Source organism: Lycorma delicatula, chromosome 11, assembly GCF_047948215.1.
Source record: "Lycorma delicatula isolate Av1 chromosome 11, ASM4794821v1, whole genome shotgun sequence".
Taxonomy (NCBI): Eukaryota; Metazoa; Arthropoda; class Insecta; order Hemiptera; family Fulgoridae; genus Lycorma; species Lycorma delicatula.
Window position 1 is genome coordinate 63,304,353 of NC_134465.1, and position 27,815 is coordinate 63,332,167.

Below are 27,815 nucleotides of genomic sequence, written 5' to 3' on the forward strand. Positions count from 1 at the left end.
TAAGCCGTGTACCCAATTTTAAAACTGTTTTGCCCTTATAAAATATTTTATACTTTACTTAACAGTCTTGTTTGAGTGAATACATTATTTCATTGTTTTATAGTTGTCAATAATATGAATCGTGTTATATACTTGTTTTGACAAACATCTAAATAAAAATCAAGGTGGAGTATGACATTCCTCTTATCCAGCATGATTTTTTCACAGCATTTTACTCTGCAAGCATCTGTATTATGTAGTAAAAAATATTATTGAACTTGTGGGATTATGATGATGTAAGCATAACATCTAAAACTATTGAATTCTATTAGTTCAATGGTGTATATTAAAATTATAAACGTATATAATATATACGTTTTGCATTCTAATTTAATATATGCAGTTACAAGAAGCATATAATTGAATATATGCAGTTATAATTGTGTAATTTCATCACTTATTTTTTTTTTATAAAATGAAATGCAAATAATGTAATACAATTTTTTATAGATGTAATTTAATAAGATAGTTGTTTTATATGCCTTTCTGTTAGGATGTAATGCTGTAAATTAAAGAAAAGAATCCATCTGTTTCTAGTCATCACCAACTTCCATATTGTTCTGACAGAAGCATCAGTAAACGATTATCTTTCATTTTTTTCTTATTACAGAAGGGAATTATAACTTTAGGAATTACAACTTGAAAGCAGTAGCAGAACTTTCTTCTTATAACTTCTTATTAAACTGTTTTTTGTCCTGGTGTAGATTAAAAGTGTTTGGTGTTAGACCTAAGGTTAAATGTTTGGATTAGTACCAATGTACATTTTTTGTCAATACAACGACTGTATGCTAAATTCTTTCCAATTAAACAGCAGGATTTACTGCCAAAACCTTTACTACAGCATAATAGAGTAAAGAAATTAAAGATTATATATATATATATATATATATATATATATATATATATATATATATATATCATTATCCTTAACACTGCTGACTTCTGTGGAAGAGTGGTAACTCATCCAGAAAATTCTGGTCAGGCTTTCAAGCCTAACCTACATAAATAAAACATACTTATAAATACATAAGTAAAACTTACCATATTAATTCCAAGAATCATGTTTTGCAGGATCCCACATCTTCAGTTGGTAATTAATTCTATAATTACATTCAAATCATATCAAAATATTAAAACTGCATTAAAATAAATTGTTTTTAAAAATTTTGAATTTAGAAATTGTAGAAATTGCTACTGTTTAAAAATCTTGATGTTATGGATGAATATGCAAATTCTACTGTCCAGTACTGGAATGTAGATATTCTTGCATAGTTTTTGTTGATTAATATGTATGTAACTTTTTCATTTGTTTAAATCTTTATATATATATATGTACATTTTTTTTCTAGCCTCCAGGACCGTTACGTATTGCTTCAGAGGATGAGATGAAATGGCAATTTTGTAGTGTATGAAAATGCCATGCCTGACTGGGAAGCTACCACTCATGTCACGGAGGCTGGCTATAAATATATATAACCTTCTGAGAATTCAAATAATTCATCAACATACTGACCACTGAGCCAATTAAACTTAAAAAAAAACAACTTAACTACCAAACACAGTAAGAAAATATATAAATACATATACATTTAATATATTATATATATATATATATATAGCCATTTATTTACTTCTTACCTCCATTGCCTAAGAATGGAATCAAAGTTAGTTTTCAATACTTTATAAATTTTTAAATCAGATTTATGCATACCAATGGGATTGCCTGAGACGACAATATTTGTTTGTATTTTTTGCTTTAATTCAACACTGTTAAAAAATCTGTTCTGTATTGCTTTATGTAAATATTGTTTATCAGTCAATTAATATTTATTATTACTTCTTATTTTTTCATCAATTTATTTATTTTCTTATGTGTATACTTTTCCTCAGTAACTAATGATGATGACTGTTTAACAATTGAAATGGCCATGTCTCTCAAATATATTTCACCACTAATGTCATACAATGTTTATTACTTTTACAGATGATGTTGGTCAACTTTACCAGCAAATTCTACTTTTCTGAGTCCTTAAATTTTAGCCTGTGTAATGCATTGGAGCATGTGGGTTTACATTATGAAAACGAAAGTAAAATGTGAGTTTTCAGTACCTTATAGACAATTCAGTTAGAGTTTCGTAACCACAATAGAAAGATCTCCAGGTTGGGAGTTAGGCATAGGGTTGACAATCTGATTGTGAAATAATCCAGCTGTTGCAAAATCAAAAGGAAGCCAAAGCACACCAGAGATTGTAAAGCTACAATTAGACGAAGTTATTGAAAAAGAAAATATTCTCGAATTGACCATTCCTAATAGATTGTCTTGATTTTAAGAGAATAAGATGAGTATAAAAAAGAGAAATTAACATTGATTTTAATATTAAAATTAACAATAAATATTTTAATAATCGATAAATAATGTTTATTCGTATACATTTTACATTCTTATTTTTTGTTATAAATATTTGTTTCAACTTACATACGCACAATATACAGAGTGAAATTATTATAATTACTTAACAACATAATAGATATTATCTACAATATAATACTATTATTATTATTATTATTAATAATAATAATTATTATTATTATTAATATAATTAATTCATCATTATCATTTTTTCTTTTTTTTTAATTATTCATTATCATTATTATAATGTTTTATTTGGCATCATCAAAGACTAGGTTTAAAAATAATAACATTATATTATTATTTTATAACTTAAAAAACATTTTACACATGGAATTCATTCAAAAACAAGAAAAATGTTATCATGGTATATTTAGAAGTAATTAAATCATAATATTGATAAAATTGTTATTGACAAAAAAATATCATCAATAGTGTTTAACTTATTGACTAGTAATAAATTAAGATATTTTATTACTTTGTCTTACAATTTATATAACTATTAAAAAAATGACATTTATGTATTTTTTTAAAAGTTTTAAGCGAGCATAGATTTGAAAGTAAAATGTAGTTTATACTTCTGTAATTAATAAGTGTAATGGAATCATTGAATGCGAGTTAAAATACAGTTAATTGTATTCTGAGTGTATATTATCATTTTTTTTTTTTTAATATTGATTTTTGATCATGCATCTTTCAAACAAGGATCTTGGATGAATTATATTTGAAAGTTGAGAATATGCAGAGAAAAGTAAACATGTATTTAAAATTTATCTGAATGCATAAATTTGTAAAATTCAAAATCTAATATCCTTTTTTCAAATTATTTATGAATCTCTTACTATTAATGTTTGATCTATTTTTATTTTTTACGCTAATATCCAACGGGACTATTTAAGATAAACAATTAGAATTTTAGTGAAAAATCTTTTCTTAGATTTAGAGGATCATTTGAAATTACAAGTAGTAGCTGGCAAATATTGAATAACTTTCCTGCCTATGTCAATCAAGTAAAAAGTTAAAAGAGTAGGATAAAAAAAAAAAATACAGAGTATAAATTTTTTAGAAGTGAAGAATAAATTTTAAGTAAATTTTTTTCTAAAAATATTCATATAGTTAGGTTTAATAAATTTTCTTATGTAAAGTTTTCTCTAAATCTGTTATCCACATTAATAAAGGCTAAAATAAGAAAAAGAAAATTTTCTAAACCCTTTTCATTATTTTAGGTCTGGTGGTCTATAATTAAAAAAATATATATAAACATTTCTTGATAGCTCCTTACATGAAGTATAATCTGTCAAGAAATTTTTTAAACATATTTAAACTGAAGGGAGAAAGGGGGGGAAACATGTATTTCAATTTTACGTGGTGGAGGTTGAATTTTTGAACTTTTTTGGGATTATTTATGTATGTATTGTAGGTAACAAATTTGCTCTAATAAAGTTTTCTCTAAAATGCCTCTGCAGAAAATAATTTTTTTTGCAGTATTCCCATTCCATTAGAAAAAAAATATTAAAAAATTAATATAATCAATGCCATATATATAGAAATATTAACTGATTTGAAGAAAATCAGTTTGGTCAGTCCTGAGTTAAAAGGCCAAAAGCAGCGACACACATACATTCATATGTATATACTGTATATGTACACACATACACAATTTATACAGTGAAATCTCATTCGTGCTTCCCGTATTCGCGGTGCAATAATTTGCGATGTCCTTTCTATATTCACATAATAGGTATGTAATATACCTATGGATCAATATGTATTGATCCATAATGAGTAGAAAAAATGTTCATCATAAGGTACATACAGATCTTCCTTTTCCTCTTTATCATTTATCTCTTTTTGTTGGATATGCATCTAATTAGCTAAGATGCTTATGAGTTAAATCCAGTAAAACACATTTCAGTAGCATTAATCAACAACTCATATTTTTTCTTGGTGCTGACAAACACTGGAGCACTAATGATTGATTTACTTTGATATCGTTTGAACATAGTTCAAACGGCAATAACAATGAAGTAAGGATAGTGAATCACTATTTTATCAATAAACAGATTCTGTGAGATTTGGTTAAGTAATTGATTTACATTCAAGAACTCTACAGATATTACCTACCTTCATTTGAGGCTCATAGGCAACTCCATTTTTTAATTGTGTAATGAGTGTAACTACTGCTTGTTATATAATGAATTGCCAGGTCAGGGTGAGTTATAAATTAGAATCTAACAACAGAATGTCGGGCAAGGAGAGAAAAATAAGCTGTCATAAGACACCTACACTGACTGCACCCCCCCCCCCCCGTACACATTTTGCTAAGGATAGTAACAGAGAAATCAATGTTGCTAACCTCCAATCATGAAAACAAAAATATTCCATTATTTTTTACTCTCCTTTGACATCTTATTACAATATGATCTCTTTTTATTAATTTATAATAAATTAATAGATTTATGGTTTTAAACAATATGAAATAATAATTTTATTAACAAGTTTTTTTTTATTCAGCATTTATTAACTAATATGAAGGGAAGTGAAGTGAACCAATAACCTCAAGATGTCTTAATTTATTTTTATACTTAGTAAAGTTTTTTATTTTTATTTTTTTTTAAAATATAATAACTGTAATTGTAGCAATTTTAGTATCTCATATACATTTTTAAGCAGCTCATTTATTTACTTTCAAAATGGAAACTATGGCTAAGCTGCCTTAAACTATTTAAAGCCACAAAGTCAAATATCAGTAGACTGGTTAATAATTTCTCAAAGCATTTCTTATTTCTTGCCAATCAGTAATTGTTATCCATGAAAATATCTTATTTCATTGTAAGATATAATACAATCTCTATTACATAAACAAAACCTTATATTTTAAATTGGTAAACTAAAAAAAACTTCAAGAATTAATTACTTTCAAGAATAATTACTTTAGACCATGATTATGAGGTACTCACTTTAAAACAAATAATAACTTATATTTCATCAAAGGTATACCATAATAACATTTTTATTATAAATTTCCTTTATTTATTTTTTATGAATAATATTATTTTAGAAAAATCCTTGTACTGTGTACCTTATTATTATTATTAAATAATTTATTAATTTAATATAAAAATATTGTTACAATATAAAAAGAGATCAACAAAAATTTGTCTTTTTAAAAATTAATAAAATACAAAAATTATTATTAAAATATTATTAAAAATAATAACTTAATTAAAATAAATTAAACACTACTAACATTAATAATAAAATTATAACAAAAATTATATTTAAAACAAAATAAAAGAAAACATTAACAAAAATTATAATATATAAATTATATTAAAAAAAAATCATAAAAACAATGATAATAAAAATAATAAAAACTATTTATTATGTTTTATTTATTATACAAGTAGTATATTAATAAAAAATTACATAAATTAGAATACATGAATAAATTTAATCTAAAAACTAAATTATCTATTACTGGAAATACTCATTAAAAGAAAATATTAAATATAGATTTTAAAATGATTAAATATTAAATGATTCACTTCTAAATTAATGTAACATTTTTCAAAATCCTTTTGAAGGAGTTATTAGCACCTTTTTATTGAATTATCCAGTAAACTGTTATCCACCTTAACAAAAGATAAAAATATCTTGGAAGTATATAATTAAATAATTATTTGATTTATGTAGGGTTTGTTCACCTGTTCTTTTTGTCAAATTTAATGTATCAATAAATTTCATATTGATCACTCCATGACTGGAAAGATGGTGAGGCAACTCAAAGGAGGAAGAGTGGGAAAAACTGCTTGCTAAATGGCGATGGGATCTTTACACTGTAGATGGTGGAGCCGTGAACTTATACCAGACATCGCAATTTGAACTAGGCGGAAATGTAGTAAGGATGACTTTTGGATTACCCAAATCCTCACAGGACTTGGCGCGTTCAATGAGCATCTCTGAAGCAGATAACAAAGAGAAGTGAGTGATTTTACCTACTGTTTTAGCCGCTATGGCTAAACATAAATTCTTTGAGTACAGAGTGAGCTAAATACAGTAGAGTATGCAAAGGTTTTATGGGTAGCCTTAGCCCTGCTAATCCTACATGAAGGATTTTCAAAGCAAAGACAGTTGGAAAAGATATCCTAGGATATATTATAGATCAAGGGGCGGGATGGCAAGGAGACAGCTTGGACATGAAGATAAGTGGGGGCACAATTAGGTCCTGTTTTGCTGCCTGTGGTGGTTTTTTCTTTTTTGCCTTTTACTACTGATGTCCTGGGACTCTCTGAACCACTTCTCTTGAAGTAGTTTCCTGCATTTTACAGTATGCCTATGTAATGCCAATCAACAGGTATCAGTTTATGTTGTATGTAGCGATAGAGGTTTTAGTGGCTTACACTTCCCTTCAGTACGGGCTGTAAGATTTCCTTTCCTCTACAAAAAAAATTAAAGTGATATTTAGTTTAATCGTTACAGTTTAATTTGTATATTCCTATACTTATACGCATATGTTTTGTTAGTTTGCTATAAGATTTAGTATATTTCATTTGCGACTGGCCTTTTATATAATTTTCAATATCTGTAATTGGATTCTGGATGCTTGGATGAGTGGTAGCAAATGAGATATAAAACGGTGAATCATCTGAATAGAGAGCCATGTGACTATACCAGGTGATAATTTGAAAAATTACCACATTTATTATTCAACAGCTATCAGTTCCATCATATTTCTGTTTGCAGGCATGTATACTATTCTGGGGAGGCACCTTTTTAAAATTATTTTCAAAGGTGTGGAACCCTCTCTACTACACCTACCCCCAACTCAAAAATCTTAAATCAATAGTAACATTTCATTTCATTATTTGACAAACTGAAAAAAATAATATATTTTGGTGAAAAGAAAATTAAAATCGACCCACCCCTTCTCTCGGTAGGTGCAAAAAACCATTTGGGGCCAGTACTTTTTTTAAATTTCAGTTCAAAAAAAAAACTATGTGATATTATTAATCATTTGAAATAATCATAATCTGTGGGTTAAAACTGTGAAAATTATTTTTTAAATTACCAACACAAAATTTCTACCTTAAATGTTTTCTAAATATTCAAGGGTTGAAACCTTACTTTTTTTAAATGAGACGATATAGCTTGTGATATAGCTTGATATAGCTCATTAGAAGGCTCTTTGAATTACAAGTAATTTGGTACAAATAAAATAAAAATTGGTTCACTGGTATTGAAATTATGATTAAAAATGTGTTATTTTTTTAGATTATGTTGGGATACAGTGTTACTGATCCAGAGAATTAGGTCTCAAATCGTTCATTCTTGTTAAACATTTTTGAATAATATATACATACATACCAGTAAACACAGTATTTTAACATCAGTAAAGATATGAAAAATCAATAATAGGGTACCTACTTCTTTGCTGGGAACATGTTGAAAAATTGATTAATAATTTAATATTTAGATTATCAATTAACATAGTAGATATCATTTATCATTTTTTGCCAATTATTGAGATCTTAGTTTCAATGGTAAATTTTTTCAAATTGGTTTCTTTCATATTGTTTGTAATTAGTGGCAAAAAGTATTTATTGTATTTTTTCATCATGATGTTTTATTTAAATTGTTGTGTTCTTTAGTTAAAATTGGCATTTGGTTTTTATTATTGTTCTACTATTTGGCCTTTCATTTTTTGTCTTAAGTAAATTTGTCTTGCTAAAATGACTTACAATCTGGAAGAAAGGACTAAACTAATTTTCACAACGGAGAACAAAATAAATATATTAGAAGAACATGAAATGTGCCCAAGCGCTTAGTGAATGGCAGCCAAACAAAAATTTTTCATACTTTTATATTGTAAAACTTGTAAAAAAATTCTAAGAAATAGAATCTATCATGAATAAGAAACTTGCAGGGAAAAAAGTTTTAAATGAATTAACTTTGGTTGAAATCTTGGGAAATGTAGTAACAAATCCTTAGAGCTCAATTCGTAAAATATCCTGTGAAACTGGGGTTTCTTATGGTCTGTTTTCACTACATTAAAACTGAATAAATTTTTTCTGTATAAAATTCAAGTGTGTCAAGAACTGAATGAGGATGATGCTGACAGAAGGATTGAATTCTGTGAAGAAGGAATTAATTAATAGATGCCAATTCACTATTTACAAAGATTATTTGTTTTTCTGACAAATTCACCTTTTTTCTAGGCTTTGTTAAAAACATAACTGTCGACTCTGGAGTGATGTAAACTCATGTTTTCAATGTTGGAAACACATAGCATCCTGAAAAAATAAATGTTTGGGCCAGGATTTACGGTGATAACATAATCGATCCAGTATTTATCAATGGGAATTTGACAGGTGAAAAGTATTTGCAGTTGTTGGATGAAGTTATTCACCCACTAATAGTCCATCCCTTAGAAAATCAGTTAGATGACAATGGAAATATGTTATTTAATGAAGACATGCTTCACTTTCAGCAAGTTGGAGCACCTGCTCACTATTCACTTCCAGTTTGACAATGGTTGAACCGAATGTTTCCTGGGCAATAGATAGGTAGAAGAGGAACAGTTGAATAGCTGGTAAGATTTGCTGATCTTACACCACTGGATCTTTTTTGTGGGTTCATTTAAAATCGATAATTTATAAAGAAATTCATGCTAACATACAAGAGTTGAAAAATAAAATTGTAAGAGCATGTAGGGATGTAACTAAAGAAATTAATAAAAGTAAGATGTGAATTTTAACAAAGACTTTCTTTATTGTTGTTTACAGGGAAATGGGAATCATTTTGAACAAATGATTTAAAAATTGATACTTTTATTGAGGTAAAAAAAAATGTTTCATTTATTTTTTCTTAAGGACTCTTATTGTTAACAAACCTTCATAACGAACTTAACTAATGAATGATTTAAGTTTTATTTCTTAATTTTATTTATTTATGAATTAGTTTTTATTTAATTATTTAATCTTTAAGTTTATCTGGTAATAAATTTTTCAACATTTTACCAGCAAGGAAGTAGGTACCATATTGGTTTTTCATATCATTACTGATGTTATGATGCTGTGTTTACTGATATGTTTTATTCAACACTGAAGAAACCTAAAACCCACATTTTTAACAAGAACGGATGATTTCAGACCTAATGCTTTGGGTCAGTAACACTGTATCTCAACATAACCTAAAAAAAACAAAAAAAAAACATTTTAATTGTAACTTCAATACCAGTGAACCAGTTTTTATTTTATTTGTACCAAATTCCTTGTCATTTGAAGGGCCTTACAATGATGTGTTACACGCTACATCGTCTCATTAAAAAAAAATAAGTTTTCAACCCTTGAAAATTTAAAAAAATATTTAAGATAGAAATTTTGCGTTGGTAATTTAAAAAATAATTTTCATATTTTTAATCCACAGATTATGATTATTTCAAATGGTTTTTAAGAAGTAATATCATATAATTTTATAGTTATTTTTGTTGGACTGAAATTTAAAAAAAGTACTACCCCAAATAGTTTTTTGCACCTACCAAGTGAAGGGGTGGGTGGATTTTATTTTCTTTTCACCAAAATTCATTTTTTTTTTTTGAGTTGTCAATTAATGTAATTAAATGTTACCATTGTCATTTAAGATTTTTGAGTTGGAGTAGGTGTAAGTGTACTCATATACGAGTATATAATAACTCTCAAATTGAAAATATAAATTAGGAACTAAGGTAGGGATATAATCTCTCTCTGAATTTGTTTAATGTATACTTTTGGATGAAGTTCTTCAGGAATGAATAAAATATTTTTCTTGGTATAGGCATGGGCTTGAAAAAGAGGTAAAGCGTACTTTGTTGTGATATCTGATGATGAGCAAGCAATTTTTAAATTGGCTAATATCAGGAAGAGACATATGAGTAATTTACATATTTTTCCTATAAAAAGCAAAATTATGCCTTTTATAGGAATAGTTCCCACTAGATTGAAAATTACAGTCAGTAATTATTTTATTGAGTCAGCTATTTTGTTTTTCTTGGGTGTAACATATCTTATAGTAAAATTGACATTGATAATAAGATAGAGTGGTTCAATAAAATGAATGGCACAATGAGATGGATGATTAATGATGATGGCATAATGAGATGGATAATAAATTGAGAGAAGAAACCCTCCATTTTATAAAGTAATGCTAATCCCTGGTTGTCTATTTGGAAGCAAGATATAAAAAATGGCATTTGCTCACAGGCAAGGATTAGAAAGTGCAGAAATGAGGTTCTTGAGAGCTGTTGCAGTATATACAAAGGTGGCCAGAAGGCTTAATGAGAGAATATCCGACAGGAATTGAACAAATCTCAATTATTAGTCATTATATGTAAGAATGCTCACATTGGAAGAATGCATATAGATCAAATTCCAAAAATTAAGAATGTGCTCCAAGAGGGAAAGAAGTTTGGGAAGACTGAAAAAAAGATGGTAGGATCAGTAACTGATCCTTCCATTTTGGTTGATTTAAATTAATATTATGTATTTTTCATTTTATTTAACATTTTAGGTAGCATGTTTTCTGTAAGCATGAGTTTGGAGCCATTTAAAAAAACTATTTTGGATATTGTATTTTTCTGTATCATGTTCTTCAGTGTAGTTACTGGTTAACAAAAGTAGTGTATTAGTTTATTATGTATAAGAAAGCTAGATGTTTTTACTAAATGTGGTAATAAGATATATTGTGGATAAGTGTATTATTTGTAATGGAATTTTTAAACATTTTAAAAATATGTTCTAAATATTATATGGCTATACATTTATGAGGTTTCTTAATTTATGTAAGATATATGTTATTAACAACAGTGGTACTAGATAGTTTTGTAAAAGCTGCTGATAATGAGCTCTGATAATACTTCATTAGAAAAATATCCATTAATTTGATGTAATATATTTAATATTTAATTATTTTAAAGTGTATCACCTTCCATCTTGATGTTTAACAAAAACTTTAAACAAATGTTTAACAAAAACATGTTTTTTAAGTTATATTAATGATTTACAAAATAACAGGTAAAAGCTTAACCCACTTAATGCTCTAAATTAGCAATACACTTGATTGAAGAATACTAGTTGCCCTGTTTAATAAAGAAATCATTTTCTATGGGTTGAACTTTTGAATCCAAAAGTTCAACCCATTTTACTCAATCCAATATTATCTTGCAGCCAAAAGACAAAAAATTAGGTTATCAGAAATTAAAAAAAATCCAAATATTAAATCTCTTATTTACTTAAAACAAAGAAAAATAATAATAATACATTAACGTTAACATAAATAAATTTGAATTCATACACTAATTAAAGTAAATGAGAATCATAAGGTAATCTGGACATTTTAAGGATTTTGGACAGATTTATTTGTTGAAACCATCTGCCCCTGGTCTGACCAGGATTTTCTTAAAAGAAAGTAGTGTTCATATTACACCGATCCTCATGAAATCTTTATAAGTGAATCATTATTAACGTCCGTAATTCTGTAATGATGTTTCCTAAAAGGTCAGGATTTACTTGGCTGGTAATTCTTTTACCAAAAAATCATTATATAGTTTCCAGATGTGAAATTTAAAAATAGACTTTAAAGCTTTATTTATCAAAAATAATAATAAACTGATGTCAGCAGTTTGCTAGAAATTAGAAATATAATTTTTATAATTAGCTGATTTTTTTTTTGTAATGGTTTATAAAATCAAACGCTTTAAACCTTACTAGAATATGTTATTTTCTTCTTTTAATAAAGATGCATTGTTAAAGTTTTATGATAAATAAAACTTTATTTCATTTACTTTAACAGAGGTTTAGGAAAATCTATCAAGAAAACTCCACGATTCATAATTCGATGTATTTCAAATTAAAAGCACGTCATGGTTTGCAGTATAACTTTTTGTGCATGATAAATCTGAATCATTGACTCACTCAAAATAAAAAAAACAACTACATAGTTCCATCAGTGAATATTGGTGATGGTTCACTTATATATTTATTATTTTTTTAAAGGTTTTAATTAATACGATTCAAATGAACCATTCTGGGGCCATAAAAAGAAAATTTTACTGTTATATATTTTTGAAATTTAAATAAATAACATAATTTTACATCGCAAGTTTGTTAATAGATTTGTAAGTTGCTAAAAACTCAATCTTCTCATTCATACAAAACTGTAACCAAAGCATTATCTCAATGTTAGCCCATTATTTTTATTTGGCAAAGTTTTCCCATTTGCATAGGATCATGCATGAGCTATCACTCATAATCTTACAGAAAACAAAATGTTAACAAAATTCACAATGAACCTACTGTATTCCATGGTGGAGAAAGAGTAACTAAAGACTCATCCAGAAGATCCTGCATCAAATCCAGAACATGGGACATGGAATTTTTCATATGCTACAAGATTTCTATTTATATTCTCCTCTCAGACTCGCACAAACTTTGAGTTTATCATGAATTAATTATCATCAAACCAAAAAAAAGGAAAATTTTAACTTTGACTTTGTCAGGTAGAATATCTTTTTTTATTTACTGATACCGAATGGATCTGGGAAAAGTTCTTTAGGGGTAAGATTAAAAGAAAATAAAGTTTAAAACAGATTTATTAGATAAACATTTTTGAATTGTCAAACTTCGCCCAAGTTTGTTGAAACTGATTTTGTATCTTAAATTATTGAAATAAAGTTTAGTAAAAACATTTTGATGGATAAAAATAATATATAAATAATTTGGCTTCAGATTAGGTTAATGATCTAATTTTCATCTTCTTTTCAAAAATTAATTTTTATGATTTACTAGTTCTTTTTTTATTAAGAAGAAAATATCAAGCCATAAAAACGGAAGTAAACAGAATTTAAAATAAAACTTTCATAAGAAATTTTTTTATATTTTAAACAGGAACTAAGTCTATCTGCCTTCTTATATGGACAGTATTTTTGTGATTTACACCTAGCAGATGTATTTTTGTAAAAGATTTCAGGAGAAAGAATTTAAAAAAATATATAACTGGATTTTATAGTCTAAATTAAATTTAACAAAAACTGACAAAATTAAAAAGTTATTCTAAAATAACTGAAAGTTGATTTTCATATTAGATCTAATGATAATACAACATTATAAATATAATGTGTAGTTTATTTATTTTAAAGATGCTGAAAAAAAATGAATACTAAACAAAACAAAAAAATAAACATAATATTTTTTAAGGGTTTGATGAATGTATGAATTGAATTATACTTCTCTATTTTAATTTATTGTTAAAATTAGAAAAAAAATAGATGCTCATAAAAATAGAACAATAGCTTTGTGGAATTCATAGCCAACAATATTTGAGTGTATGCCATCGTTTGTAAGGCCAGAGTTCATGAAGAAATAACCAAATGAAATTGTTATCTTTATATTATAAACATTCTTTTAAAAAGGTTAAAACAGGTATTTTTTAATTGAAAAAGGGTTTTTTCTATTGAAAAATTCCTTTCCCTTCCCAATCACAAGTAAATTTGAAGTTATAAGGTTTAGAAATAATTTCTGATAAATTTAAGATTCAAATAATTTTTTCTTGAGAACATATGTCTCCTGTTGTTTATCTTCTATTGATGGAATCCATAAAAATATCATGCATTTGTAGGTACAAAAGTATAAATAAATACACAAAATTCTAGGGATGCTGGAGTAGCTTTTTTATCTTAAATTAGAATCTGTTAAACATGGTGACTGGAAGATAATATGATTGAAACCAATACAATTTAAATAATATGAATAAACCTTGATGTATCAACTTTACAACAGAATTAATAACAAAATCAAATATTTATCTGATGCACTAACCTAAAACACAACAAATTAAATTAAATAATGAATGTAAACGCAAAAGAATAATAATTAAAATAATAAAGAAAGAAAAATTACAGTGTATTTTTATATTTTGAATCTTTAATGTTACATAATAGAATGCCTAAAAGTTATACATACCATTTGAATTACATAATATGGATGCCACAGTCTAATATAAAAAGTCAGAGGGCTACACAACGGTAAATGTGTTGTTATCTTTCCAAGCTCAGATTCATTAATCGCTCGGTACTTAATTATAACCACTACATATTTGTAGTCGGTCAGCAGTAAATATGTTACTTGATAATAATAATTATAATCTGAAAAAGGCTGAAATGTGATTACAAAAATTACTTACATAATAAACAACAATAAAAAATAAAAATGATTTATATGGTATTCTATAGATCAAAATATATAAATAATAAATGTTTGAGTCCATACCATGAATTCATTCATGTTCCTTTTCATAAATATAACTTAATTTAAAATATGTATTTTTATCGTTTTTTTCCAAAAATTTATTCGTTTTTAGTTTAACTTTTTAAATTATTTAATAGGAATAAGCTTTTATATTTTTTTTAAATTACAATAATCAACTTTAATTAAGTTAAAATACCACATTTTATTAATAATTTAAAAAAGTTTTTTTTTATTAACATAGTATTAATTACATGTAAAATTAAATTATTCATATTTACATTTTTACATTATAAATTTATCTCTTTTTTACATTAGAATACATTTTCTTTTAAATCAAAGAAAAATATTAAAAATCTTAAAAAAATATTAGAATGATATAATGACATATGCTGATTGAAGCATCCTTTTTAAAGTACACATAAACTCAAAAATAATGTTTCTGAGAAAAACCACTACATGATTGTCACTTAAGAAATTTTTAACATCTCGGTCAGGTTTATTGAATAAAATTTTATACCTTTTTCAGGAAAATAATAAAATTTAGTTAAAAAAATGTTATCCTTGAACCAAAGGCTTAGCTGTTTAGAGAAGTATAGGAATTAAAAGCAGGAACAATAGTTCCATTAGAAAAATTATATATGATGTTTGCTAGTGAGATATGAATAATCTGTCTCTCTGACAAATTATTTTTTAAAAATGTTGACCTGCGGTCAAGTATCAAGCAGGCAGTTTTCAGTAGGATGTTATTAGAAAGATTAGTAAATAGTTCACTGCATGCTTTGTGTCTTCTTCTTTCTTTTCCTGTTTAGCCTCCAGTAATTACCATTGAGGTATTTTACTTCAGAGGATGAATGAGGATGATATGTAAGAATGTAAATGAAGTGTAGTCTCAGTTCGACCATTTTTGAGATGTGTGGTTAATTGAAACCCAACCACCAAAGAACACCGGTATCCATGATCTAGTATTCAAATCCGTATAAAATTTACTAGGACTTGAAAGCTGGAACTCTCGACTTTCAAGTCAGCTGATTTGGAAAGACGCGTTCACCAATAGACCCAACTCGGTGGGTTATGCTTTGTGTCTTAGTGTACACCAACTTCTCTGTTCTCCACCAATAACAGTTTAATAACCTTACTTTAAAACCAAAAGTACATATGTACAAGTAACATTATAGGTAATTTGCATGTTTTGATGATTTTATTTTTCTTATAACCCCTGAATAAATTAAAATCATTTAAAAAAAGCTTTTTTACCAATTTTTTTCTATAAATATACTAGACATTTGGGGATAATGAAATATTGATACTTTAACATTTTAAATGCAAGGTATTATACAATGATCTTTTAAACTTTGAAAAGTTCAAAAAGGGAATTTTTAGCCACAAACTGTAGGAATGGAATAGGGAAAGAATTCTCATAGTCATTTAAAGGCCTATTGATGGTAAAATATTCATTTAAAAATCTCCCATTAACTTCTTTTCTGAAGGAAGAAATAACAAAAAGAGGAAAACGTTTAGTCATTTTTATGGGTGGGGTTGGATATTAAAAAAAATTGGCCAATCTATTCTGATAAAAAAGGTTTAGATTTGAAAGAAAACTTTTTGATAATCTGCTAAGTCAAATTTTTAAATTTTATTTTAGCAAAAATATCTCCCCTTTTACCAACTTTTGAAAAAAATGTAATATAATAAATTCCCCAGAGGACAGCATCTTCCTATCAATTGTGAAGAAAATTAATTTATGCAGTGTAGAGAGTTATTAACCTTCAAACAAACCAACATACATATGCACTACATAAAAATTCACTTTTAAAAACAGTTATTTTGGGTTTACGAATAACATTAAAAACCTTTTTTTTCAATTCTAATATATATAGTTAGGATTTTTTTTGGGTAAAAATTTTTTTTCCCAAAATGTTTACCTGAGACAATTTAGTGAGATACAATAAAAAGAAATTCATTTTTGAAATCGATTACTATACTTCCCTTTATTGTAGCTGTACTAGCTACATTAGTTGGAAAAGTAAAAAAAAAAAGACATTTTTAAGTCATTAAAAATGTTTTTTAATGACGCGCGCAGAGAGAGAAAGAGAGAGAGAGAGAGAGAATCTATTTCCCATCATCCCATCAGCATAATCACCAACTTAATTGGGCAGTTAGCTGAGTGTTGCTTAAAAAAAAATATATATATTACATTTTTTTTTTATATAATCAATCATTTGATTGGTTTGATGCTATTTTCCATCCCTTACTGTTCTATGCTAATATTTTTAATTTAACATAACTACTAAAGCCTGCATCTTCAGGTATTTATTGTTTTATATTCTAATATTTTCTATATTCCAGTATTTGATCTGTTAACACATTATATAATATTAAATATTTATCTTTATTTTTCTTGTCACTGCTGACCTGTGGCTGTATTGGGAAGCAAATAATATATGCAGAAGTCAATCAACTATACCTGGATTAGTTTTGTTAACAGAACTTTTCATGTTATCTTTTAATAAGAACAGTTTGCTAAAACAACATTTTTCATTATAAATTATATATTAAATTACTGCAATAAAAGAAACCAAGGCTGGCGCACCCAAGCAATTAATTCATGGGGAAAACTAGTATATTAAGTATAAATTGAAATGTTTAAAAAAAGAGGTCAAACCCTTTATTTTGTAGGTCAATCATATGTTATAAATATTTCACTTTTTTGAAAATAGATTATGATGGAGTTTATTATTTAAAGTAAGTTTAACATTTATTTTTTTAAAACTTTATTATTTTTTTGTATTTTTAAAACCTTTAAGTTTATTATTTAAACTTTGAAAATACATTATGAATGATTTTCTAACCTCATTGTGGCCATAGTGATATAAAGTTACTTGTTACTAACTTGTAGGATATTTATTTATAATTTCAATTTATTATTACATTCTGAGAAAAATTCATTACAAGATGTAATGAATTTTTCTACATAACAAATGTTTATTCTCTTTTAATTCTCCTGGAACCAGTATACATTAATGCAGTTAATGTAATTCATTATTTATTGACAATGGGTGATTTAAAAATTGTCGGTTTGAATCTATCTGAAAATGGTTAAGGATATAATTTATTTCTAAATTAGCTGAATCCAGCTGAAAAGCACATACCGTTTTACTAATATACATTAGAAGTTAGATGTAGATATTGTAAGGTACATTCCCATCCACTATATTGTTTGGTGAAAAGATAGATAGCTAATTTCATTTTTGGTATGAATTCATCTCATTGAAGGGGCAATGGCTTTGATTCAAGGAATACTATCTTTTTAATTAATTTATTTTCTTAAATGGAATTTATATTTATTGCAATACATTTTTATGGTTACAACCATAAAAATGGTAAAAATTATTTACCATGATTTATTTTTTATTATTTTTTTAAACACAATAAATCATTCTGTTTAGCATTTCAATAATGTATTTATACATAATTATTTACTCTTTTTGTTTAAATAATTAAACTGCTAAAAAATATAAAGAGCAGTATTACATTAAATTATAAATATTAAACGATTACTTTTTATAATAAATTATATAACATGTGACAAAATAAATAAATAATTATTTTAATGCATAATTTACTGTGAAATTTTTGAGTTCATAACAATTTTTCTTTATCATTAAAAAGTAATCAGTAAGATTTTTTAAACATACACAAAGAAAAATTTTACTTTTCTATTAAACATCTACTGATAAAATTTCTTATGAAGGAACTAACTACTGAAATGGATAAAACCAATAGTCCTCTTGGGCCAATAAGGGACCACTATTATAATTCAGAACAAAGATAAATATAATGAATAGTCTTTAAAACCAAATTTTTAAGTCTACAGTTGTATAAATATAGGGTGCAATAACCTAATGATTTTTAGAAAACTATACAAGGGATGCAGATTACTACCAAATATGGTATAGCTGTTTCCAGGAATAATGTAACTAACTATGCAGTTTTTGCAAGGAAAAGTTGTGGAGTGAAGTAGTTTTTGTTCAGGTGATAATTAACCTCTACAAGCAACATCTTTATTCTGTTTGCTATTAAGACTCCCAAATAAAGCAACTCGTATTACGCCGCTTATATTGTTACATAATAAAGACTGGAATTAATAATAAAGCAAAAAAATAATGCATCGTCAGTACAACTGACAAAATAAATTCAGGATCAATTTACAAGTAAGATTTCTTGGAATTACTTTATGATTTCACTCTAAATAATACAATAATGTTATAAGCATCTCAAACTTACCGAAACAGTCGAAAAATATCAAGTAAATTTCCACTTTCACAGTACAATTCAAACAGTAAAGAGAGTTGATAAAAAAAACTGTAGAGAACAAAATATTCTATCTAGGCCTTTGAAAGCCTTAGGTGCTTTTAGGCATCTATCATCAGTAATTTAGGAATTGAATACTATTAAAGTTTACATTCATAACTTACTACTTAAAAAATTATCATTTTATCAGTAAACCATCAAATATAGAGGTAATCATCATGCGGATTGCTCTGCAGGAAATTTTAGTTGTAGATTTTTCAGTTTTTAAAATTCTGAAAAACTTTTCAGTCTTTGTTTTAAAAGTGAAAAGGTTTTCTCTGTGTTCACTAAACAACATGATAAAATGAGATAAGACTAGAAAAAATTGATTAAAATGACTAACAACTCATTTTCAAATCTGCGGAATAGTTCTTATAAAACCTTTTTTGGAATTAATTATTAGAACCTAATAATACTGGGCCTCTGGGTGGAGGAGTTGAATTTTGAAATGACAGTTTTTAACAGGTCATCGATCTTTCGACTCCTACCTATTTGCCTGAGGAAGACATTTGTGAAGACATCTATTGTGGGCAGCAGAGAGGACACACAATAGCACACAATCTTCGTTTGCATCAGTTTGGCCTCGTACAGACGGAGGTGCACTGAGGGATTGGAAGGGGTATCGGCTCACCATATTGCCAAAATGCCTCTCAGTCTGGGAAACTGGTTGGCTGTAAAGAAAATGATGACCTCGATTCTGAAGAATTAATCAGAAGAGGAAGTGCCAGGGTACGTTAGCCTGTGGTACTAGAAGGTACGTGCCTCTGCCTGTAGGGGTAGCTGCCTATGATGATTGCTACAGAACTCCTATCGTTAAGTACCTCGATGATACATTAGAATGATGTCACCGTAATATACTCGTGGTGCTGTGTTATGCCAACTATGATGGATGTAGCATTGAGATGGTGAGGGGGAAGGGTTTTAGTCTATGAGAGCCTGACACTCTGTCTGTTTAGTCTGTACAGGCAGCTGGTGGTGGGTAGAGCTTTCCCTTCTCCAATGAAAAAAAAGATACCCTTAGAATGCAAAATTTCTATCAACCTTTTTTTTTTTTTTAATGTGTTCTGTAGTGTAATGTAAATCCGGCTTATTAACTGGTGCGATGGAGTTGAAGACTGGTGCCCTATATGATTATTTGTTTTATAGTGTGATTCTGGAGAAGCTAGCAATTATCATTTCTTTGATGGTTATTGCAGTTGTGCAGTGTTCCAATTATCATAAAAATTTTTTTAAATTTTATATAAACTTATATAATCTTAAGCAGTAATTATGAGTATACACTGAGATTCACCAACAGAGAATAAAAGCTGGGAAATGTCAGGATACTGTCGCCACACATTCTCTATCCCCCTTTCAACAGTAGCAGTGTAAGCATTGTTCTTTGGTTTTTGTTACTGCCAGAAGTAAGAATGGTCTTGTGGTACATTATGCAAAAGATCATCCCAAGACTATGATCAAATGTGCCACAACTCGGTATCTGACTTATTTAGCGGCCTGCTTGCATCAGGCTAAATGTAATGGGCCAGTTCTCCTTGAGGAAGGCGATTTCCCATTCATGATGGATGTGTGCGGCCTTGTCTTTTTTACTAACACTGGTCTTGGTCACAAGGACTATAGTCGGAGCTATTCAGATCACGTATGACGAGCCCCAAACAAGGTGAAACAAAAATGAAACAAGGTGACCCTCTGTCAGCTCTTCTTTTTTAATATTGTAATTGACCTGGTTTTTAATTAGTTAAAGGCTTGAAAATGGGTGAACTTGATGGAATGTTTGGGTTCCATCGGGTTTTGTGACAATCTGGCTCTGCTGTTTGTCACCCTAGTATGGCAAAAAACCAGCTTTTGCGGTTGAAACCATTCTTTTTAAAGATGTTAGTCTTAAATTTATTTATAATAAATATTTTACTGGTTATTTCAGATTCAAAAATAAACCATATGTGATGACCCTGACTAATGTTTTTGGCTGGTCTTAGGGTAGACTTTTCCTTATGGAAATCAATGCTTTCTGAGCAGTGAATTTCTGCTCTTGTTATCATCCAGTGGTTGAATCTGTAGCCCAGACAGAAGCTAAATTTAATATTTAAGATTATTCTGCCTTGATTCATGCATTAATTGGTGATAGTGCAGCCTTTCATCAAAGCACTGAAAGAGGCTGATGTCCAGTTACGGCTCGTCACTTAGACCATCCTTCTCCTGCACCTTTGGATAACTGATTGCATCTTGTACTCTTGCAAGGCTGATAGAGGTCTAGGTATTCCTCACTCCAGAACTTGTGAAAGTGGAAGGATGGAAAGCCACATATAAAGCTAAATTTGCCATTTGTCCAACATTAGATATTAACTACGTGGGGAATCTAAGCTTCTGTACGATTTATCAAATTACGATTTACTCTAAAATACATCAAATGCTATGATAACATTTAACACCGTCTCATCGAGGAACTATGTATGATCTCAGAAGAGTGTTGTGGTTACTGGCGAACAAATGTTCAAAAGCATCCAGTGTCCCACCAATGGAGCAGAGACCGCTTGAGGCTGGATATCGTGAAAAATGGTTCCCGTCTCTTTGTGGTTGATTTGACCATTTGAGATGAGAAAAATATATCATTCCATGAAGCTGTGAAGTAGAAAATTGAAAAGTATGGACAAATTCTTCAGGAAAGTTCTCAACTAAGAAGGAAGAAGATGCAATGGTTCTGATCGTAAATAGTAGCAGAGGAGCGTTTTCCAATTTTACTGCACATCTGCAGATGCTAGTGATTTACTGTCTGCCGATTATTATAACTATGTCCCTGATTGCCTTACGGTACACGCTAGATATTTTATTCCCTTTATATGTCTTAAGTCAAAATTCTTTTTTTATTTTTTAAGTTAATCTGACGACAACAAGTCCTATGGTGTATGTGGAAAGTAGGCGCTATAAAAATTCTACCAGGGCTCTCTGGGCTACAAATTATGCTTGCTGCGCCTTAGGATAAGTTATATTTATTATTTCTATTAGCGACAACATAATCATATAACACTATGACCTGCCCGATTAGGTGGAGTACCATAGAAAGAAGAACTCTGCTCACTTTTTATTGTTCTAATCCTATTCTTAACTGTCCTATGAAGTTATTTTTATTGTCGTTGATTATAAGTTTTGGATTTTTATAGCAATGTACAAAAAAATAATTCTCTTATATAAGCAGCAATGATATAAGCCTCTTAATTAGATGTAGACTTGTCACCATTATTAAATATTTATTTTATTTTGTGTTAATAGACATTTCTGTCTGAAAAAATAATATTTTCTTTTGGAACTCCTTTAAAAGTCAGAATTTTTTTTAAAGATACAAAAATTGGTTGTCGGATCATTGGTGCCCTTAAGTATGAATCATGCTATTATTTTTTTATGATACCAAATCCGTATGTTTGTTATTTATGAATATGCTACTTTAGATAAAACAAAATTATCACTTATCACTTAAATTATCACTTATTTTCATAAAAATATCAATATTTACCTAAATTAAATCAGATAACAAAAATATTTTCACATAACTTAGTGTAATATTTTATGTACAAGGAAGGACCTTATTCTAATAGACAGCAATGGAAATACTTCTGTTGTCATTTTTAATAAATTATTGACCTGTTTAAAAAATTTTCCCACGAATTTATTTCAAATAAAATGATATTCTTTTAAAAAATCAATCTTTCTCTTCATTAGTTTTTAAATAGTACTAATTAAAAAAAATACTCTTAATTTTCTGCTCCTTTGTCTAAGAAGTATAACTAATATGTGCTCAATTAATTTCCACAAATGCCTTCTGAATTTATTGTTATTGTTATATACTTATTTTTTTATTTGTTTCTTTATTGTGATTTCATATATTTAATTTATTTGAATTAAAATGGACTTCAAACACTTATATACATGAATTATTTTTGACTATGTTCCGATTGAAATTGTACAATTTTTCTTAAGCTATCTCCATATAAATGCTGAATCAGTGTTTTTCCTATTTGTGACTATCACACCTTTCTGTTCTTAATGTGATCTACACGTCTAATAATTATATATTGATCTAAATAAGATATTTTTATTTAAATCCAAAAAAATGAATTTACTCAATTTACTATAATTAAGAAATTAAACAAAAAAAAAAACATTCAGTAGATGTTCATTAATAGAAAAGTACTGAAGAATTTTATTCTAATAAAGCTAAATTATATGCATTATAAAATATTGTTAAGTCTTTTATTTATTATTATTACATTAACAATTCATTTTTACTGCACAATATTAATATACTTATAAGTAATTTAATTTACATTAAAATTTACATAATAAAGAGGAATATTGTGTATTAATCTTTAAAGATTTCTTAAGATTACATTTACATATATTTTCGTTCAAGTATATATTACACTTAAATCATAGTTTAACACTATCTAATATTTTCGTTGATTTGTTTTCTAAAAACGAAGTGTTTTAATTAATCTTTATACTCCTTATATACACAGTCATTCATTTTTTTTTTAGAATGGTACTCATTATTATACTATTAAAAGTATAAATATAAATAATGAATTGAGAATAAATGAACCTTTTTTTTCACTTAATTTATCTGACACAAAACCTTATTTTTGATGAAAAGTAAGTATTATTTATCAATTAAACTTTATAATTAAATAGTTAACACTGTATCATTTAGAACAAACAATAAGCTTGTTTATTTAAATAAGTCTTAATCCAGTCAAAAAAATGTCAAATCATACCAATATCTATGTTAAAGAAACATGTGTCATAAAACTTAGCTATCTAAAAATTTTGACAAAACCTATAGATTTGAAACGTTTTTTTATTTATACGTCTTTTAAGCGTATTAAATATCTCACTTTCAATGTTAACTAGAAGTAAACACTTCTTATTTTATGTTTCTAGACAGTTTTGTTTAATTGTACTAATATAATAGGTTATCATGACTTTATAATGTTTATTGCGATAAGCTGGACGTATTTCACAATAATTGTTTTCATTTTAAACATAAACATTTATATTTTTAATATTCATCTGTTAGTGTTATCTTTTAAGCGTTTATTTCAATATTAAATCATTAACAATATTCAATATTATCATTTATTGAAATTTAGGTACAACGTGCTCAGTTCTATTTTTCCTTTCAATAACCATTATAAGCTTATTTTTTTACATGAAAATTGGTAAAATATAAAATTTTATAATGAAACATTTTTAAAGCTTATATTTTTTCCACAACTATTCACTGGTATCATTGGTCAGATTATGAATTGCAGTTTGTTTTCTTGACATGTATATGGTTTTCCACTGATTAGAGATAGGTTGGGATTCTATAAATTTTGTATTAAAAAATTATCTAAAATAAACACGACTTATTCAAATTGTGTTTATTTTTAGCTGATTATAATTTTAAAGGTTATATAACATTTTTTATTGCCTTTTTAAGCATCCTCAAAAAATGCTGCTGTTTTCACTTTGGTGTCAACTAATATTATCGCTAATAGTTTTTTAAAATTTAATTAGACACATTTAGAATGTTGTAAAAGATTTATTTTGGATTTGAGCTGTATTTTTTCATTTAGCATATTACTGTTGTTTATTTTTTTATGTTAATTATTTCATACTGTTTAAGTTTGTTAAGATGTGGTCCTTTTTAGTGTATGTATAGAATTTCAAGGTTGTGTAAATGGCAGCAGATTTGTGATTTGTGTCTATGAAGTAATTAAAAAAAAAAACTAAATTAAATTTATATTATTTTAACATATCTCAGAATATTGTATTAACATCTTGTAACTAAAAGACCGAACCTCAGAAATTCTTTAATACTTTGCAATTTTAATGATCTAACTGTAACGATCTAACAATAATCCAAATCTGAAAATATACAAGCAAGTTATTATATTAAATAGACTACTATTCTTTGTTCTGAATAAACATACATACTTTATTAATTTTGATAAAAATGCTTATTAACATTAAACAATCAATAATGAAGTGTTTTGTCTGTCATTTAGTATTAGAGTACATCTGACAACCAATGAAAATTCATTTAGACTTGGACAGTGATGAATCATTTCTGTCACTAATATTTATAAAAGGTTAAGTTTGATAAACTATATTTTAAACATAAGAAGTTTTATTACCCTAACTTGAATATCAAACAAAGAAGAATATTTTATTTCAGTTATGTTAAATGATCATCTCTTACCAACACAGTATAATTTAAAAAAAACGTTAGATGGTTTTCAGGTATTCATGTTATTATCAGTCAAGAATATATGAATTTCCATCTTTTTTTGTCAGAATACTGGTTTTTAAATATTCTTAGGATGTTATGAATAACTAAAAGCAACTTAGAATTTTTTTTACTTTACTTTATTGCTAAGAGATTACTTTTAATTATTGTAAATGTTTAAAAATTAAAAGAAAATGTTTCACTGCAAGTAAAAATAATAAAAACTTTGTAAATAAGAATATCATTTTATTCTTACCATTAATTTTTTAATAATATAATAATAATTATACCATTCTAATTAAATATAAAACTAATCCAGTTTACTTGCTATGCAGAATAATAAATCATATTAAGATATATTTCTCAGTGTTTTTATAATCTCATGATGTCTGTATACACAGTCAATTCACGTATAAGCAGTTAAACTATTATTATGATTATTATTATTACAATTATTATCATTATTACTATTATTATTTATGATTATATTTGGTTTTTGTCAGGAAACCGGTTCATTGAGTTTCAAGAGTTTCTGAGTCAGGGCTGCCGTACCCACTGGATCCATCATCGCGGTGGTGTCCACTGGTTGCAGCGGTTGGCAACATTGTTGGTTGTGAAAGTGGGTGAGCTGGCAACAGCGGGGGGGCAACCGCCGCATTAGAGGTGTTTGGTCCGCTCTTCTCAGGGAGGCAGTGTCGTGCCTCCAGGCCCCCTCCTAGATTGTCTCTTGCTGGCTGTAGAAAAATAGAAAATAAATTTTAATTTGCCATTATACATTATAATTACAAACTATAATACAATCCATATTGAATTTATCTATAATTTTTTAAAAATTAAATTTAAATAATTTTTTGTACTTTATTATTTTACCTTTATGTATATTTTTATATATTTGGTTTGACAAAGAAGATGATATAGGGAAATAAAAAAAATAAGTGAAAATATTTTACACCCTTGTCAGGGAATTGAAACCAGTGAGTTTAAGAGGTACGGAGGCAAGTGTGCTAACTGTTAACTCCATCTGGCTGGGTTAAGAAATAGTGATAAAATAGTAATAGGAAAACTGGTATAAAAAACAATGAAAATACGAGAAGCTATAAACAAAATGTAAAATCATCTAGTTTCTTCATAGATTTTTATTAATTTAAATTTAGTTTTTCTCTTATATTTTTGATAAATCTAAATTATAGTGAAGGTATTTGACACATTGTAATTATTTCAGACTCAAAGTACTAATGATTTTTAAATGTATACGTTTCATTATAAAGTGGTCAAATAATAGTAATTAGGTCAGCTATCTGTTCTTGTAATCAAGCAATTCTTCAATTAACAAACACAAAATTAAAGGTGGGTTTGAACTGATCCAATACGGCTCTTTAAACTGGCAGATGAGGTAAATTATTGTAAATGAACTGACTAAAACTAATACTATTCATATTACAAACATTAGTCATTTTAATTAACAGCATCTAGAACAATGCATTTTAATCAGTTAGTCTAGATATTATCAAACATACTACAAGAGTTCTAGTAATACATTACTAATGGAAAACTGCTATAGTGATCCTGAATATTCCATCCAACTATTCAGAGTTTGCAATACACCAGTACACATTTCATTTATTTCACTCATATTACTGTTAATATATTTATGTTATAAGCTAACCTATATTTCAAGGTACACTATTCACTGAAAAATATACTTTTTATTTTTCCATTTTTTGCTTATACACCTATTTTTAATGATTATTAAAAAATGATTTTGAATCAATTGCTGCGTAATTAATGTTAATGGTAAACTGAAACAAATTTTCTACAATTTTTTTATTTCTGTTTTCACAATAATATTTTCAACTATTTTTGCAACCTTCTTTCTAATTCTGTGTTCCACTTTATACTTTTAGCTGAATTTTCTTTTTATTACCTGACGACTGAGAATGAATACAGTGTCAGAAAAACACATTTATGACAAGATTTCTAATGTATTAGATATAAATTATGTCCGTTTATTTACTTTTCTGGTGTTATATTTATATATTTCATAACGTCCTAATGGTACTAAATAAGCTACTTGTTTTGTTCATATATGTTAAAATTTTCACTGTCAATTAAAAAGATTTTCATTTATTGGTACATAATGTTTATCAAGTATTAGTGATGAAAATTTTGAAGTAGCAGTTAGTATATTTTCAGGAACATATATTTTAGGTATTTTCAGCTTTCATTAGAAGAAACATAAAAAGAAAATGGCATTTATATTATAAACTTCTTTCACTTAGTCTATATTGTCGACCAATACAATATTAAAAAGGTTTGATAGTGTGGTCAGTATTAATATTATTGGTTATTAAATTTTGGCTCTTAATTTTCATTCTAGGTTAGGATATCCTCGTAATAATAAAAGGAAAATTTTATGTAGGCCTAACTCTTTTTTTTATTATTTACTCATTATTATGATTAAAAAAGATTATTCTTT

At 27.2% G+C, this 27,815-nt stretch overlaps 1 long non-coding RNA gene across 2 annotated transcripts; it reads left to right on the forward strand.

The window, feature by feature from the left end:
* Positions 1-27,110, forward strand: LOC142332219 (uncharacterized). 2 transcript variants are annotated; one of them, XR_012758224.1, is made up of 3 exons: positions 1-275; positions 1,389-1,600; positions 25,843-27,110. It is a non-coding gene; the product is annotated as an uncharacterized LOC142332219 (long non-coding RNA). The 2 variants fall into 2 exon arrangements; XR_012758225.1 differs by lacking the exon at positions 25,843-27,110 and adding an exon at positions 2,024-2,300.
* Positions 27,111-27,815: the final 705 nt, after the last annotated feature.